The sequence below is a fragment of the Momordica charantia genome, assembly GCF_013281855.1.
Source record: "Momordica charantia cultivar OHB3-1 chromosome 7 unlocalized genomic scaffold, Mcharantia_2.0 BLBB01000007.1, whole genome shotgun sequence".
In the NCBI taxonomy this organism is placed as follows: domain Eukaryota; kingdom Viridiplantae; phylum Streptophyta; class Magnoliopsida; order Cucurbitales; family Cucurbitaceae; genus Momordica; species Momordica charantia.
The window spans coordinates 14,501,281-14,520,580 of NW_028275165.1; the positions used below are offsets into that span (position 1 = coordinate 14,501,281).

The 19,300-nt window shown below is 31.2% G+C and overlaps 1 long non-coding RNA gene across 1 annotated transcript; it reads left to right on the plus strand.

Annotated features, from left to right (window-relative positions):
- The first annotated feature begins 845 nt into the window (after positions 1-845).
- On the plus strand, positions 846-15,691 carry LOC148210424 (uncharacterized). Its single transcript, XR_015792390.1, has 3 exons — positions 846-1,012; positions 14,501-14,611; positions 14,709-15,691. It is a non-coding gene; the product is annotated as an uncharacterized LOC148210424 (long non-coding RNA).
- Positions 15,692-19,300: the final 3,609 nt, after the last annotated feature.

Consider the following 19,300-nt stretch of genomic DNA (forward strand, 5'->3'; position numbering starts at 1 on the left):
AGTTTGATCATCCTGAGAATTAATGACAAGAAAAAATGTCACAAATGGTTGCGGATGAATGTTTTAAATGTCAATGTCTCAATTCATGAAAATGTTGATAAAATGTCGATATCGATGGTTACTTAAAATTGTTAGGAAAGGTATACATCTCCGAACTATTTTAAAAAACTGTCGGACAATATTGTTCTTTAATATTTTTTTAAATGATATAATCCCTGACTATCTTTAAAAATAGCCGGGAGAAGTTACTCTTACCGACGCTTATAAATAATATTCGGGTAAAATTGACTTTGCCCGAGTATTCTTTCAAACCGTTGGTCTATATTGCGCTTTTTGTTTTTATATATAACAACTTCTTGTTTAGAAATAATCGGAAGAGGTTAATCTTCTATACTATTGTAATATACAGTCAAACAATATTGTTTTTAATTTGGTTTTAAATATTACAACTCCCGACTACTTTTATAAATAGTCGAGAGAATTTAATATGCCCGATGTTTTTTAATAAGAGTGGGGAAAAGTGAACTTTACCCGATTATATTAATAAATTGTCGGACAATATTGTTTTTTTTTAAATATTACTAACTCCCAACTATTTTGAGCAATAATCGAGACTTCTCCAGACATAATAAATAAGAGTCGGGAGATATATTATTTAAAAAATATTAAAAATGTTTTGTAGCTTTATTTGGGATAAATTATGTTTTGGTGAGGAAAATTTTTTATTTTTTTAAATAATAACTAAACTAAAGGATCCTAAATTATTTTTTAAAATAATAACTAAACTACATCCCCCTTTGTTTTTAAATTAAAACAGTGGTGGGAGATGAGATTTTAAAATCCCTGATTCCCTTTTCTTCTCCCGCGTTCCAACTCTCTTCCTCTCTCTCTTTCTCTCTCTCTTTCGAAGCAGTGCCACCGCGGTGCCCACCTCGCCTCCTACCCAACCAAATCGAACCTCTAAACCGAGTCCCACTGACCATCGTCCAGGCTCCTCCTTTCCGATTTTGAGGTATTTTCTTACTCAATAGTTTTTTTTTTTAAATTTATTGAATCCATATAGTTTAGAGATGAAATTAAATGGTTGTTCGATATGGTTTCTTCATATCTGTGTTTGGTAGACTACTTTGAATAATCAATTTTGTTTGCTCGTTCTATGTTCTATGTGGATTACAATTGAACTGTCAATTTTGATTTTGCCCCAACGCTTGAAGGAGTTTGGGAGTCGGAGTTGTATTTTGGGGGAAAATAGTGAGAAAATCAATTATAGTCTTGTGTCATCACTGAACTGTTGATGATTTTTCAGAGGAGAGAGGCCATTAAACACTGATCTGGAAAAAAATAGAAAAAGGTACACACTTCACCGTGGGAGAGAAAGTATAATTGGTACACACTTCGCAGTGTTGGATCGGTATGACAACCCTAGAGGGGGGGTGAATAGGGTTTAATAATGAAACTGTAAACTTTTTACCATGGTGGACCCAAATTAAACAAATAAGTAAACTTTTTACAAACACAAAATTAATCAATAAATTAAAGATAACATTTCAAGCACCCAAATTAATTTCAATGTAAATAATGCACATAAACATGAATAACAAATTATAGCAATTAATTTCGTGCAATTTATAATAAAGAAAATTAATTGCAAAAATTAAATAGAGAAGGGTTAGAGAAAATAACACCGGAAATTTATAGTGGTTCGGCAACAATTGACCTACTCCACTTCCCAAGCTCCTCTTAGGTGTTCAATTGAAGAACTTGACTCTTTCCACGGCTTAGAGTCCAACTGGTACAAAGTTTTTTTTACAGGAGCAAGAACAAACTCGATCCTTTCCACGGTTCAGGATCAAACCATTACAAATGCTCTTTTTCGAGCTCAAGAACAACCCTTACAAAGAATTGGAAATTTGAAGAACAAACTTACGAACTCTCTTAAAGAGTAGATATACAAATTTTTGCTCACAAATTTTGTAAGAAAAATTCTTACAAAATAAAGCCCTCAAATTGGCTAAAAGAAAATAAAATTATAAGCTAAAGATCTCTCAAATAAAATCTCTCACAACAAATTTAAAGGAACATTGAAGTTTTTGGAGAGATGAACAATGGATGAATTGGAGAGAAAATTGAAGAGAAAGTGTTGTTGAAATTTAAGAGAATGAGAGGTTTAAATAGATGAGAAAAAGTTGGGAAGAAATTTGAAATCCGAATTAAATTTGAACCATTGGATTTGAAATGATTAAAAATCAAATGTTGTTATTTAATTGAATAAATAATAATAATAATAAAATATTATATATGGATGTGTCAAACGACTATATATATAATATAATATAATTTTTTTAAAATAAATATACATTTAATGTGATGTGACATATATATATTTATTTTTTTCCTTTCTTTTAAATTACTTTGTTTTTTTTTATTTTTTTAACACCATGCCACATGTCAACATTTCGTTGATCCGCTTAGTTGATTCAGCCGCCACGTTATTCCACTTTGGGTAATTTTTCTTCCAATTTCTTTTGATCATAATTTCTTCATTTAAACTTCGATTTGGGTAATTCAAAATTTGTTGGAATCATCGTATCGAGCTCTACGTTGTGGACACTTTAAAACACTAAAATTATCAATAAACAAAATATTTATTATCAATAAATCATATAATATTATTGAAGCTCATAATAAATTTATGTTTTATAACAATAATTCTTACACACTAAAAACAATTAATACTAAGTGTGTTTATTATCATCAAAACATTACTTAATTAAATTAATTAACCGAGATTAAGGGTCAAAAAAGTCAACAATCTCCCCCTTTTTGATGATGACAAACCACTTAAGAAAAATGTAATCAAAGTGGTGTGTGAGATAACATGAAGCACAATTAAGACAAGCATAAATTTAATTGTAACACAATTTCTCATAAAATTATTCATTTTTCTTAATACCTCTCCCCCTTTTGGAAACAATAAAAAATGACAACTAAGACAAAATAAATAAGAAAGCTCCATTTTTTTAAGCAATTTAACACTCCCTCGTAATAAGGGACAAAAAGACATTTAACAAGTTTTTATAAAACTCCCCCTATCAAGATGCTTTATAAATAAATTAGCAAGAAAAATAAGAGACATCAATTATAAGCAATTCTAAATAATGTTACTTCGAAAAGAATTGCTCCCTTTAAATAGATAAACAATATACATAAGAGAAGTAAAGTTTCAACGTACCTTAATAAGATTTAACATCAATACATTTAGTGTTTAATCCTTGTCAAAACTTAGTAGAGGTTTGCTCATGGGAGTTTTTGCAAATTTAGCTTTAATAAACTTGAACATTTTCAGCAAATTCTCCCAACATACTCAATATTAAAATTACTATAAATACTCTTAAAAAAAATCACATAAACAATAAAAAGCAATATATAGAAACAATTTCACCAAATTCATAAATGAAATATTATAACTCCCCCTAAAGATATGCATTCTCCTCTTAAAAAGACATATCAATAAATATCAAGGAGATAAAAGTAATACAAGAAAAACCATGTCAATAAATTTCATAAGATAACTATATATAAAAAAAATTCATGGTAGATCAATCTATCTCAAACAAATATTTAATATTCCACAAAATTTTCATTGAAGAAAATATGGCATAAGACAAGTATAATTCCAATAAAGCAATTTTAATTCTCATGGTTATGCACAAAAACAAATTTTCAAAACAAATGATAGTCTAAGCAAATTAATCTCAAGGAATGAATTTATCAAATCCATGCAAGCTATAAAACACTATCATAATACCAAAATATTAAATGTTAGAGAATAAATATCAATTGATAAACAAAAACCAAAATTGATATCAATTTGTCAAAATAACAATATCACCATTTATGCCACCAAAACAAATTAAATATAAGTAAATGACATCATAAAAATATTAATCAAACAAACACTGATACCAAATGTAATTGATCATAGGTCTAATTTGACTTATATAACCACAAAAGAATTTGATCAAAGATAGACAAAGAAAACCACAAAAATCAGTTACTTTTGAGCAACATGCTAATGAAATTTTAAAATTAAATCCATTCTTAGTAACTATCCCTATAAAAAAAATTTAACAACTCTTTTCAAACAAAATTTCAAAACAAACAATTTTCAACAATGAGCAAAATTTTGAAATTAATTTTCATAGAGAAACTCATAGTTTATGGCCAAAAAGCATTTAAACAATTTGTTCTAATAGAACAAATATCAACCATCAACAATAATAGTTCTCAAAACACAATCTTGATAATATCATAATTTAATATTTAACGAATCACAAATCAATCAATTAGATAAACATCAATATTAAAAAAACCAATAATCCAATATTCAAGCAATATTAGACAAGTGCCAAAAAAAATATTCAATAATTTCTCAAGGCTTATAACTTGATATTTCAAATAATAAACAATAAAGATTATGGCCAATTCAAAAAAAAATCTAGGACAATATTCCGAAGAGCATTAATCCACTAATCCATAAATAATCAAGCAATAAAATTAATGTCATAAATATTCTCAATATACTCAAAGAAAATTAATCTAATAAACAATAAAATTCAAGAGACCAATTCAAACTTCTCTAACCTACTAAGAAAATATAATTTTCATAAAATATCAATAGAACAAATTAATCTATAAAAAAAATTAAAGATACCGAATGTCAATTTTTTTTATTGGATTCAAGCAAGTCATAATAGTTTCTCCATTTGAATTAATTTCTCATTTGAAGTCCAAACAACCATTAACTTCTTGAAACATACCTATAAAAAGAAAGCTCAACCAAAAGATCTTGGTACTCATTTATTGGGTCCTTCGTTGTTAGGAAGCATATATTTCGGAACCCATCTCAAATGAGTTCCAATATCGTTAGCATCCATTTTTGGCAACGAAGTATCCAATTTATAACTAATTTTGCCATATGACACAACATTAGACAAGAATTTCTTTTTAACAAAATTATTTTGCACACTATTTTTCTTTAAGAAATTCTTCATAGGATAATTTTTCAATTTAAAACAATTAGGTCTAGAATGACTTTTAACTCCACAAAAATGACATATAGGCACAAATTTTGATTTTACAAGCATATCTATAGTCTTTTCATGTCTAGGTATAAATTTAGTACTATGCATACATTTATATTTGGCTTGAACATGCTTAGACACAAATTTAGCATTAGACATATAACTCTACTTCTACCACAAGCATGATTAGGCACAAAGTTTGATTTTGTATGCATATTTCTATCATTTTTATGTTTATGCATAAATTTAACATTTGTATTGACATTTAAGGCATTGGATTTAAACAAGTAACAGGAATTAAGCATTATGTCCATACTTGCCACATGAGGAACAAATAATATTATGCAAAGATTTATTCCTTTTAACAAATTTATGCACTCTGCTTTTCTTTGAAAAAATTTTTTTAAGAGCCTTGTGAAACTTTGCTTTTTGAGAAACATTTATTCTTGAAGAAGTAGTAGGAGCATATTTCAATTTAAAGCACTTAGGTATAATATGACCTTCAACACCACAATGATGACATATAGGTATAAAGCTAGTTTTAGAATTCTTAGACACAACCTTAGGTATATTAAGCTTAGGCACAATAGGAGATGCTTTAATAAAGATAGTTTTAGAACTTGAAGGATTAGAGCATTCATCAACATAGCCTAAACCTCTTTTATCACCATAAGGTTTGTTACTTCAATTATTTTATCTAACCTTTGAGCACTTATTGTCAACTTTTTAATGAACTCTTTTGCAATTTCAAGCTCTTTAATAGCAAGCATTTCTTTTTCTTTAAGGACATGCAAAAGATCATTTTTCTCACAAACATCAAGCTCAAGAAATTTAATTTTGTCAATACAAGAAACTTTCTCTTTTTCTAAAGATATATTGCTAGTTTCCAAAATAAAAATTTCACATTTCAAACTAGCAATTTTATCTTTTAATTCCAAAGAAAAAGATTCAATTTTCTCACTTTTATTTCTCAAATCATTTAATTCAATTTTTAATTCACATTCTAAAGATTTGAGATCTCCATTTTCTTTTTCGAGAAATTTAATCCTCTCACTGTTCAAAGCATGTTTTTCATCACAACAATCATCATGCAACATATTATTAGTAGCTCTATTTTTCAAGTAATTATTTTCATCTATCAAAGATGTATTTTCACTAGTTAAGGCATGATATTTCTTTCTAAGCACAACATATTTGGAACCAAGTTTTTCTAAGTCATTTTGCATATTTTCAAATGCTTCAAACAATTCATCATAAGAAGGAGGTGTATGATTTACCTCATCTTCATCACTTTCAACATCGTTCCCATCATTTGAATGAGCCATCAAGCACAATGAGGATCCATCACGTTTTTCTTTTTCCACTTCATGAAATTTTTCTTGATTTTGAGAATTATAATTCTCCTTCACATCAAATAAATCATTAGTAGTAAAAGGAGAATTTTCAATACTATAAGCATCATCAAAAAAATTTCAAATATCATATGCATATGTAAAATGTGAAATTTTATCATATATATTTTTATCTAAAGCACAACATATGATATTTATGGCTTTGGCATTAAAAGAAAGCATTTCATTACTCAAATCTAATTTTGACAAATTATTTTCACAAACATACAAAATATCAAAATCAATAGATAGCAAAAAAGTTTTCATTCGATGTCTCCAAATATCATATTTTCTACCATCAAATAAAGGAGGTCTATCAATGCAATCACTTACAAGAAAATCTAAAGTTGTCGTAACTCTACAATTAAGCTTTTCAAATAATTTTTCAAAAATTAACAAAACACTTAGTATCGAGATAAAATTTGAAATAGTTTATGTAGAAGAGCGCAATCTCGCTCTGATACCAATTGTTGGATCGGTATGACAACCCTAGAGGGGGTGAATAGGGTTTAATAATGAAACTTTTTAAACTTTTTACCACGGTGGACCCAAATTAAACAAATAAGTAAACTTTTTATCAACAAATAATTTTAATCAATAAATTAAAGATAATATTTCAAGCACCCAAATTAATTTCAATGTAAATATTGCACATAAACATGAATAACAAATTATAGCAATTAATTTCGGGTAATTTATAATAAAGAAAATTAATTGCAAAAATTAAATAGAGAAGGGTTAGAGAAAATGGCATATAGTGGTTTGGCAACAATCGGCCTACTCCACTTCCCAATGTCCTCTTGGGTATTCAATTGAAGAACTTGACTCTTTCCACGGCTTAGAGTCCAACCGGTACAAAGTTCTTTTTAGAGGAGCAAGAACGAACCCGATCCTTTCCACAGTTTAGGATCAAACTGTTACAAATGCTCTTTTTCAGGCTCAATAGCAACCCTTACAAAGAATTGGAAATTTGAAGAACAAACTTACGAACTCTCTTAAAGAGTGGATATACAAATTTTTTCTCACAAATTTTGTAAGAAAAATTCTTACAAAATAGAACCCTCAAATTGGCTAAAAGAAAATAAAAATTATAAGCTCAAGATCTCTCAAATAAAATCTCTCGCAACAGAGATGAACAATGGATAAATTGGAGAGAAAATTGAAGAGAAAGTGTTGTTGAAATTTGAGAGAATGAGAGGTTTAAATAGAAGAGAAAAAATTGGGAATAAATTTGAAATCCAAATTAAATTTGAACAATTGGATTTGAAATGATTAAAAATCAAATGTTGTTATTTAATTGAATAAAATAATAATAATAATAATAAAATATTATATATGGATGTGTCAAACGGCTATATATATATAATATAATATAATTTTATTTGAAACAAATATACGTGATATATATATATATTTTTTTTTTTCTTTCTTTTAAGTTACCTTCAACGGTAACTTTGTTTTTTTTTTCTTTTTTTTTTCTTTTTTTAACACCATGCCACATGTCAACATTTCGTTGGTTCGCATAGTTGATTCAGCCGCCACGTCATTCCACCTCGGGTAATTTTTCTTCCAACTTCTTTCGATCATAATTTCTTCGTTTGAACTTCGATTTGGGTAGTTCAAAATTTGTTGGAATCATCGTATCGAGCTCTACGCTGTGGACACTTTAAAACACTAAAATTATCAATAAACAAAATATGTATTATCAGTAAATCATATAATATTATTGAAGCTCATAATAAATTTATGTTTTATAACAATAATTCTTACACACCAAAAACAATTAATACTAAGTGTGTTTGTTATCATCAAAATATTAATTAATTAAATTAATTAATTGAGATTAAGGACCAAAAAGCCAACACACAAATCGTCATGGTGGAAGGGAGGGAATAGAGGAGACGAGGGGTATGTGTGGGTTGGTGTAGGATTTAGGCTTATTGGTAATTAGGTGAATGTGTGGGGTACAAAAATTTACTTAGAATTTTTTCCTCCCTATACTTGTAGCGATGGAGACAGTGGAAAACCTTCTGATGGAATAAAAGTTAATCATCTGTTTCCCATATCTTGTTGCAGTATTTGGTTTGTTCTTCCTTGATTAAATTTGTGTTGTAGTTTTGATCACAGTAGATGGTGACTCATCTCACATCTCTATCTATGCAAGACAAGTCACGCCATACCCACACTTCATTAAATTAAGGATAACCATCAGTTATTTTTTGGTTTGAATTATATATATTGGCATGTTTATGGTAATTATTATTTTGTAAATTTTATACCAATTGATTGCCACCAATGGAATACCAAGGAAATTTATATCTCAGCGACATAGTTAGGAATTATTACCTTGAAGAGCTTTTTTCTAATTTTTTTTTTGGATTGAACTTCTTGTTAATTATATCTAATACGAAGGATTTTAAATGTCTTGACTTTAAATTAGGAGTTGTTTTGTTCGTGCAGTTAGGATTATTTACCAGTTTTTAGTTGGATGCTTTTGTTGGGATAAACACTTAACTTTATGGACCAATTATCCCCTTTTGTGTGAACCTAATAGAAAATAGCAAGTAAAAATAATAATTTCAAACAAACACGGGACACAACCAATTTTAACATGGAAAAATCCCCTCAATATGAAGAGTAAAAAATCACGGACCGAAGTCAAAATCTCCACTAATAATCAATAATGGGCTACACCAAGTTCTCCCTAGTAACAACTAGAGACATACAATAATAATATCTCGAGATAATAAATGTTGGCAAACAAGGGAATAAACTAGAGAAGAAAATTAGAAAGATCTCACTAGAAAGTGGCACAAACTCCCCACTGTATCTGACTGTAGGTAGCTCCAAAAGAAATCTCCATCGTCCAGATTGAAGAACCTCGTGTTATAAACACGCTATCAAAATTTGACCTTGATCGGACCACGGATCAACCTCCGATCATGCAAAAAACCGTTATGTACGGAAGCTTTTCTTTTAATTTTCTCTCCTCGAACTACATGCACTCACTTTTCCCTTCTCTCTCCTAATTAACATAGGCTGCACATATAGGTTAATATATATAGATATATATAAAAACCCAAAAAGTAATAGCCCATTTGGGCCTAAAATTGTTAGGTTTTCACACATGTGAAAATACCCAACAAATCTCCTCATTTTCACTGTGTGAAAGAATTTGCCATCCCAGCAACAAAACGACAAAACTCAATCTTTTCTTGTGGTAGATTCTTTGTCAACATATCGGATCCATTATGATCAGTATGTATCTTCTCAAGTTCAAACAGTCCATCATTGAGAGCATTTCTAATCCAGTGGTACCTCACATCTATGTCTCATTCTCGAATGAAATTTTGAATTCTTACCAAGATGAATAACACTCTGATTATCGCAGAATATCACATACTGTTGTTGCTTGAAGCCGAGCTCCTGTATAAATCGCTTCATCCACAACATCTCCTTGCACGCCTCTGCTACTGCAATATATTCTTCCTGAGTCGTAGAAAGTGCAACACACTTTTGTAATCTTGACTGCCATGGCACTGCACCACCTGTGAATGTCATCAAGTAGCCGGAAGTAGACTTTCGGTTATCTAAATCTCCGGCCATATCTGAATCAGTGTAACCGGGAAGTATTGGTTTTCCACGTCCAAAAGTGAGCTTCAGATTGAAAGTACCCCGCAAATATCTTATAATCCATTTTAGTGCCTCCTAATGTTGTTTTCCAAGATTGGACATAAGCCGACTAACAACACAAACACCATAGGCAATATTCGGTCTAGTACATACCATGGTGTACATCAAACTCCCAACAAAGCATACGGAACTCTGTTCATCTCTTCCTTCTCTTTATCTGTAGAAGGACTCTGCTTGCTACTCAATTTAAAGTGATTGGATAGAGAACTTACTACTTTAGCCTTGTTCATGTTGAATCTTTCAAGTAGTTTCTCTATGTAATGCTCCTGAGACATATACAGTTTCTTAGATGCTCTGTCTCGTGCTATTCGAATTCCAAGAATCTTCTTCGCTAGCCCCAAATCCTTCATGGCAAAGGATTTGCTCAACTGTTTCTTCAGCGTGTCAATTCTTGAAATATTCCTACAAACAATCAAGATATCATCAACAGAAAGCAACAGTATAATAAAGTCATTATCAGAAAACTTTTGCACAAATACGCAATGATCGAAAGTAGTATTTTTGAAGCCTACTCCTCCATAACTGACTCAAACTTCTTGTACCACTGTCTCGATGTCTGTTTCAACCCATAAAGACTTTTATTTAATCGCACACAAGATTCTCCTTGCCTTTCTCCCCAAATCCCTCTGGTTGTTCCATATAAATTTCTTTATCTAAATCACCATGCAAAAATGCAGTCTTGACATCCATCTGCTCAACCTCCAAGTCAATGCTCGCTGCCAAACCCATAACTACACGTATAGAAGACATCTTCACAACAGGACCAAAATTTTCATCAAAGTCAACACCTTTCTTCTGACTGAACCCTTTGACAACTAGTCTCGCTTTGTAACGCGGTCGTGAGGTGTGTTCTTGTTTCACTCAATAAACCCACTTATTTTTCAGTGCGGTTTTTCTTTTAGGTAACCTAACAAGATCAAAAGTGTGATATTCATGCAATGATTTCATTTCATCTTTCATTGCATCAATCCACTCTCTTTTGTACTCATCTTCCATGGCCTTCTCATAACTCTCAGGCTCTCTCCCATCAGTTAGTAACACATACTCATCAACTGGATACCGTGTGGAAGAATGCTAATTTCTAGTAGATATTCTAAGTGAAATCTCTGTAGAAATCTCTGTAGGAACTTCTGTTTCCGACAGTTGTTTATGAACATCATCTTCTACCTCAACCTATTATGGACTCTCTACTGTACCATCAAATTGATCATTCTGAACCTCATTCTCAGTTTACATAGAAGGTTGTGTTAAAGGAACTGTGTCCAAGTCAATCAAATCATCACTATGCTGAAACTTTGTTTTATCTGTCTTTTTAATATCTTCTATGGTCTAGTCTTCAACAAATACAACATCCAAACTTCTTATAAGCTTCTTCTGTACTGGATCATATATACAGTTTATAATTAGAACTCATCTTGGTCGTAGCCAAGGAACACACATGATTTTGCCTTTGCATCAAGCTTCGATCTCTCATCTTTAGGAACATGTACGAAAGCTTTACACCCAAAGACACGTAGGTGATTATAGGATATCTTCTTATTTGACCAAATTCTATCTAGTACTTCAAAATTCAAAGGAACACATGGTGTAAGATTCAAAACATGCACAACTGTGCTTAATGCTTCACCCTAAAACGATCTCGGCAACTGTGACTGTGAAAGCAAACATCTCACCCGCTCAACTAGTGTTCTGTTCACTCTCTCAGCTAGCCCATTCAACTGAGAAGTCTTCGGAGGTATCTTTTGATGTCGAGTATCATGGCTTCTACAATAGTCATCAAAAGGTCCACAATACTCACCTCCATTATCGGTCCTGATGCACTTCAACTTCTTATCAGTTTCTTTCTCAACAAGGGCATGAAACTGTTTAAACACTTGCAACACTTGATCTTTAGTCTTCAACGTATAGACCCAAGTTTTTCTCGAATGATCGTCTATAAATGTCACAAAATATGAGGAAGCTTCAAGTGTTTTTGTCTTCATAGGACCACATACATCAGAATATACTAAGTCAAGTATATTTGGCTTCCTTGAGTGTTGAGACGCCTTAAAGGAAACTCTAGTTTGTTTCCCTGCTAAGCAATGAACACAGCTTTTCAAAGGCGCATTCTTTATACTAGAAAGATGATTCCTCTTGGCCAAAATCATCAATCCCTTCTCGCTAATATGATTGAGTCTCTTATGTCATAATTCAACACTCTTTTCATCATCCACTGTATTTATTGCAGAATCAATAACCATTGTTTGCATCAAATACAATGAGTAACAGTTCTCCCTCTTAGCTACAATCATTAAGCCTCTAGTAAGCTTCCATTTGCCATTGTAAAAGGTATTGCAGAAACTTTCGTCCTCAAGCTTACATATGGAAATTAAATTCATGCGAATATCAGGGATATGTTTCACATTCTTCAAAACCAGCGTAATATCATTCTTGGTCTCCAAGTGCACATCACCAATACCAATAGCTTTTGCTGATCAATCATTACTCATCCTAACACTGCCGAAATCACCAGATGTGTTGGATGCAAAGAAATCTCTATTGGATGTAGCATGAATTGACGCGCCATCAATCACAAAATTGTTCTGCTGTGTAGCTAGATTGATAACATCACCATCAAATAAAATAAGGAAATCCTTGGTAGGTGCAGCAACTCTATCTGCGTCATTACCATTATCATTCTTCTTTTCCTTACCTTTATCATTTTTATTTTTCCTCTTCAGTTGTCAACAATATTTCTTTATATGCCCTTTCATGCCACAATGATAACACTCAACATTGGAAAATCGGCCGCTCTTACTTTTGCTTCTATCTCTACCCCTCGGACCATTACTCTTACTCTTCCCCCTTCTTTCAGTAACAAGAACCTCTGACTGTGATGAAGAGCCCTGTGATTTTCTTCTCATCTCTTCATTTAAAACATTGTTTTTCACCATGTCCATACTTATTACTCCATTTGGGGCTGAGTTCGATAACGAAGTTCTAAAAGTCTCCCACGAGTATAGAAATGTACCAAGAAGCCATAACCTTTGTATCTCATCCTTAAACTTGATTTTCATTCCAGCAAGCTGATTAATGATACCTTGGAATGTATTCAAGTGATCTGACATAGGTGTTCCATCTTGATACTTCAAAGTCGTCATTTGCTTTATCAGAAACATTTTATTATTACCAGTTTTCTGGGCATATAACGATTGAAGATTGTTCCACATAGTCCGTGCATATGTTTCTTCTCCAATATGATTTAAAATATTTTCTTCTACTCAATATCTAATAAAGCCACAAACTTTTCTATGACGTATTTCCCATTCTAAATCAGTTTTATCTTCAGGCTTCTCAAGTAAAAAAACAGGAAGATAAAAATCCTTCACATATAAAACATCTTCCATTTTCTTTTTCCAAACTTGATAATTTGAGTCATTCAAGGTCACCATTCTACTTGTACTAGTTTCCATTGTTCAACACAAAGTCAAATTAATTTTTAACCTTGCTCTGATACCACTTTGTTAGGATAAACACTTAACTTTCTGGACCAATTATCCCCTTTTGTGTTAACCTAATGGCAAATAGCAAGTAAAAATAATAATTCAAACAAGTATGGGACACAAGCAATTTTAATGTGAAAACCCTCTCAATGTGAGGAGTAAAAACTACGGACCAAAGTCAAAATCTCCACTATAATCAATAATGGGCTACACCAAGTTCTCCCTAGTAACAACTAGAGGCATAAAATAATAATGTCTCGAGATAATAAATCTCGGCAAACAAGGGAATAAACTGAAGAAGAAAATTAGAAAGATTTCAGTCGAAAGTGGCACCAACTTCCCACTATATCTGGCTGTAAGCAGCTCCAAAAGAAATCTCCACCGTTGAGATTGAAGACCCTTGTGTTATGAACACACTGTCAAAATTTCACCTTGATCGGACCACGGATCGACCTCTTATCGTGCAAAAAACAATTATGTATGGAAGCTTTTCTTTTCTCTTTTTCTTTTATGTTTTTCTCTCGTTGAACTGCGTGCACTCACTTTTCCCTTCTCTCCCCTAATTAACATAGGCTCCATATATAGGTCAATATATATATATATATATAACCCTAAAAGTAATGACACATTTGGGCCTAAAATTGTTGGGCTTTCACACATGTGAAAATACCCAACAGCTTTGAATGCATCTGGTTTACTATGTCATGATCCAATTATAGGGTTGCCATTCGGGATGTAAGCTTGATGGATGTTTGGATCTATTGAAGCTAAATAAGGGAGTTAGATATTTCTGCTTCAATTTAAACTTTCATTGTCTCTGACTTTACCTTTTTTCTACCTAATGTTTTAGGTAGCATAATATCATGGGTTGTTACACTAGAAGCCTTAGAGCCTTTTATATGTGATGCTCCAAAGCATGTACCATTCATATGCTTCCTTAGTTGCGGATGAGCAATCAAAGGTAGTAAATATAATTTTCATTACTTTAGCTAGTTAGTTTTTAATTATGTAAAACCTTGAACCTATCATATCCTTCTTTATATCAGTTTTTCCTATAGTGGCAGGACAACAGACTTTTTGTATCATGGAAGCACTAGCTAGAATGAGATGTTGATCTTGGTTATGTGGTTATTTTATCCAGCGAGAGGTCGTCATGCCTTCTTTTCTATTTTTCTTTTGAATTTACTAACCATATAAGTTATGTGCTCCAATTTACGTAGCATCTAATATACAATTAGAAACTTATTGCAGTAGCTTGTAGATATTATTGTCTTAGACGTAACCACCTTTTCATCCAAGTCTTAGACAATTCAACCAATCCTAAAATTAAGGTACACGGTTTCTTTGTTTTCTTTCTTTTTTTTTTCTCAATAAGCTATGATAATATTTTATTTATGCTTGATAGTTAAACTTAAAACATAGCTATTTTAATAAGGGGAAGAATCCACTTGCATTGGTGATTTTTGGAACCGTAGGAATGTTAGCTCTAAAACTAAACAGAGTCCATTTCTTGATTATCAATTTACTTGATTTTCATGTTTTGACATTTTTGTTTTCTTTAAGTTAAGTTAGGTTATTATTGTTGCTATGACATCAACACTTGATTAAGGTTATTATTCTGACTGGAAATGAAATTTAGATTGACATTGAGCTAACTAACACAATTGATTGTATCGGGGAGAATCTTGAAGAGGAAGAGGAGATTCCCCTATATAGCAAATATATTCATTGACCATCTTTAATTTCTTCTACTAAAATGACCAAGCCTTTCTATAGGCATGTGTATTATTGTGGATTATTCAATGTGTATGAGCCATCATATCTTATTCCAAACACCTCATCCCCCAATTAATATGTAAGATCAACCTATGTTAATAATGTGTTACACCTCCCTCCCCCACCCTTTAGAATATGTTAGTTGACCCTTCTCAATTAGTGTTAGTGTGTTGTGGATTGATATTTAATATATTGTTTTATTGATTAGGTCTTCTAAGAACCGTCATGAAGAAGCTTGATTGAAACTATGTGATTTATTGGCATTTTTGTTGGGTTAGTGGTTTATGTATATGGAACTTATGTAAATATGAATACTTTGTGAATACTTGATTTATGTATATGTGAATATTGGGTTTATGTATATGTCACTTTTGTGATTTGTATATGTTTATATATATGCCTTTATATGTGTAATACGATAATTGACAGGTACTAGGTACAATCAATGTTTTAAATATCCAACGACACGTCGACATGTCCCTCTAGTATATCGACATCGATATGGAAGGGGAATCTTTTTCCCCTCCTATCGAAGATATTTCGACTTCTCTTCGACATGTCTAGGTATCGTGGACATTTCGATCTCCTTCTAACTTCAAACTCTACAATACTCTAGTTGCTCTGCCACTTTGTATCATCGTTTTGAATTCTTCTCGATGGCAAAGAAATCGCCCACCGCATCAGATCTGAAATCGTGGAGGAAGTCAACAAATTCTTTGAGAAATAGGGAAAGATTTTTTTCTCTCTCTTTCTTTTATTTTTATTGTTTTTTATCAATCCCAATATGCTATTGTGATCCATCTAAGTGTGGAAGAAAGGGATTCAGATAATTCATGGCCAAATAAGCTTCTCGAGTGTGACTATTATTACTGAAGAGGAGGAGTGAAGAGATTTTGCGATTCCTCAACGAATTGGTGAAATTGACTCATCGATTAGAGAAAAGCAACAATGAATTGATGAAATTGACAAAGAAAATCAGAGAAAAAAATTTCTGCTTGGAGGATGAAGATGATTGACGGGAAAATTTATTTGGGGGATTTGGGAAATTATGTGGGTGATAAGAGTAGGAGAATGACCTGTTGGTAGTTTTGAGGAAATTGGGGTGCAATAGAGGGTATTTGAGAGTTGGGAACTTGGGGGAGAGACTTTGGAGACACAGAGGGAAAGCCAAGATCAAAATAGTTCTAAAACAGAGGAAGAAGAGAAAGTATAAAAAGAGAGAGAGCCATAGTTTTTTTTTCTTTTTTAAAATTTTAATTTATGAGTTTCATTTTTAAAATTGAAAATTGTAAGATTATCATTTTCTAATTTATGTATAGCGTTATTTCAAATTTTCTATGATTAGTTCATCCTTTACATATATCAATAGTTCACATATCTTATTCAAAAGATTAGTTAGGTTAGAAATTAACAATAAAACATATTTAAGTAATAATTAACTTTAACTTACTAATTCAATTAATTGCCATCTATATATACATAATTTTATTTCGACATTTTCATTGGAACGAGATTTTCATAAGTATATTACGTATATATTTAGATATGACGATTAAAAGTGATCAATTATGAGCTAATTAAGTTACCATTGAAGTCTTATATACTCATTCAAAAAAATTGCATCAATATCCACAATTTTAAGGATTGTTCTCGAAATATCCATCAACATCGACATATCCATCGACATGTCCATAAAATCGAGATCTCGACATTTCCATCGACATCGATATTTCGAACCATTGGTACAATTATAGTAAAAAACTTATTGAAAATATTTCATCACAAGTTTATTTCACTATTTAAAGAGTATCAATATGTCATGTTTTAAAAGTGTCACTATTTCAATAATTATGACAGTTATTGTGAACATCAATCATTGTAGTTGTCAACAAAATATATTTTATGACACTAGAACAATGTCATTGAAAACCTTTTTGTGACAAATAAAAAGTGTCACTATAAAGGTATTCATGACTATTAAAAACTGTCAATATAAAATTTTTTATGACAATTAAACTGCCAATATTGACCGTTAAAACTATCCCTATAAAAGTGTTTTTGATAGCTATAAACAACCATTATCACGTTTTTCTTGACATTTATAAACAGTTGTTAAAAGATATTCATGACAATTATAAACCGTCTTTAAAAAATATTTTGTGACAATTATAAACTGTCGCTATTAAATTTTTGTCGACAGTAGAACAAAATTTGTAATTGTTTCGATGACAATTATAAATTGTCATCAAATGTGTAATTTTTGACATTTTTAAATTGTGGTGGATGATCAATTCATGACAACTTATATTTATCATTATAATTGTATTAACAACAGTTTTTAATAACGGTCACGTTTTCCTTTTCCTTGATACCTTAATCCGTGACAGTTATATAACTGTCACGAATGATGTTAGTGACAGTTTTAAATTGTCACTGAAGCCCGAATTTCTAGTAGTGGGGAGCTACCCCACTTCACCACTCTCCTGCAATTGTGTAAGAGAATTGATTTTTCTTTTTAATTTAATTAATAACAAAATTAATAATAAATCAATCTAATTAATTTAATAAATGTAATAATAATTAATTAATTAAATTCAAATATTAATTAAGTAAATAATTAACGATTAACTATTTAACTTTTAATTAAATATCACATATTTAATTAAAACTTATATCCAAAAGCATCTCTGGTATAACCTATAGTTTTAATTTAATTAAAATTTAATGTTTGACTTATCTAAAAGCATCTCTTGAATATCTTATAGTTTTAATGTACATTTTCTGTACATTAATTTTAACCTATAGTTCTAATATGAATTAAATTCATATTAATTATTATTTGAATTTTATTCAAATATTTCTCACATAATATGTAGTATGAATTTTTAATCTTTATCCAAAATTAATAATTATATAATGTGTCAATATATATTATATACATTCTCTATTTTGAACATTTTCAAATGCTTTCAAAATCTTGATTCTCGTTTTACCCGTTGTGAGCTAGTAAAGGGATCTAATGGACCTACAGATCAGAAGCTGCAACGATATGATATTAATTGATTAAACTCATTAACCATATTAATCAGCATTCGATAAATGTGAGTCACTCCACTAAAGACCCACAACTGCACTCTTCTCATTGTAAAATATTTTGTATCCATGGAAATTGACCATTGACAGCAAATCAATCCTTCACGAGTGTTCGTAACTTCAACTAGGTCAAATTACCATTTTACCCATGAGTTACATCTTGCACCTTAAGTATCACTACTCCTCTAATGAACAGCCTGTTTATGGTCTAACCATTAAACAGAAGTCCCTCTCGGGCTAGTGAGAGGGTGGGGCCCATTGTTCAAGTCTCAGAGTCAGTATTTAAGGGAACACTCATCTACTTACCCTAAAGTCGAGAAGAAGTGAATTTCATCTTACGTAGTTATGTTCCCAGCTCCTTACTCTGTCTCGTCCCCAAAATAGTAGGATTATTGAATCGGCAACCCGAGCCATTCTCACCCATACAAATCAAAGGACGATCCCTTTAGCTCGCTCAGGATTAAGATCGAGTTACCTGATCATCCTATGAAATATTAATCTAGTTAGTTTACGGTGTTATAACTCAAGATCAATTATTTCGTGGTCCGGTCTTATACAAAGTCATTATATATGATACCTTTACTTGTATGTCTCCACATGAACGACATGGATAGAGTCGTTTCCTAATATTACAAAGCGCGTCGTATCCATAGTGTTACCACGATAAGGTACCCAACCTTATCCATGTAGTATAGACCATTTAGGTTATTACTGAAACATTATCCACTTGTATATCGAATATATACTGTATATCACATATATACATCATATATTAAATATA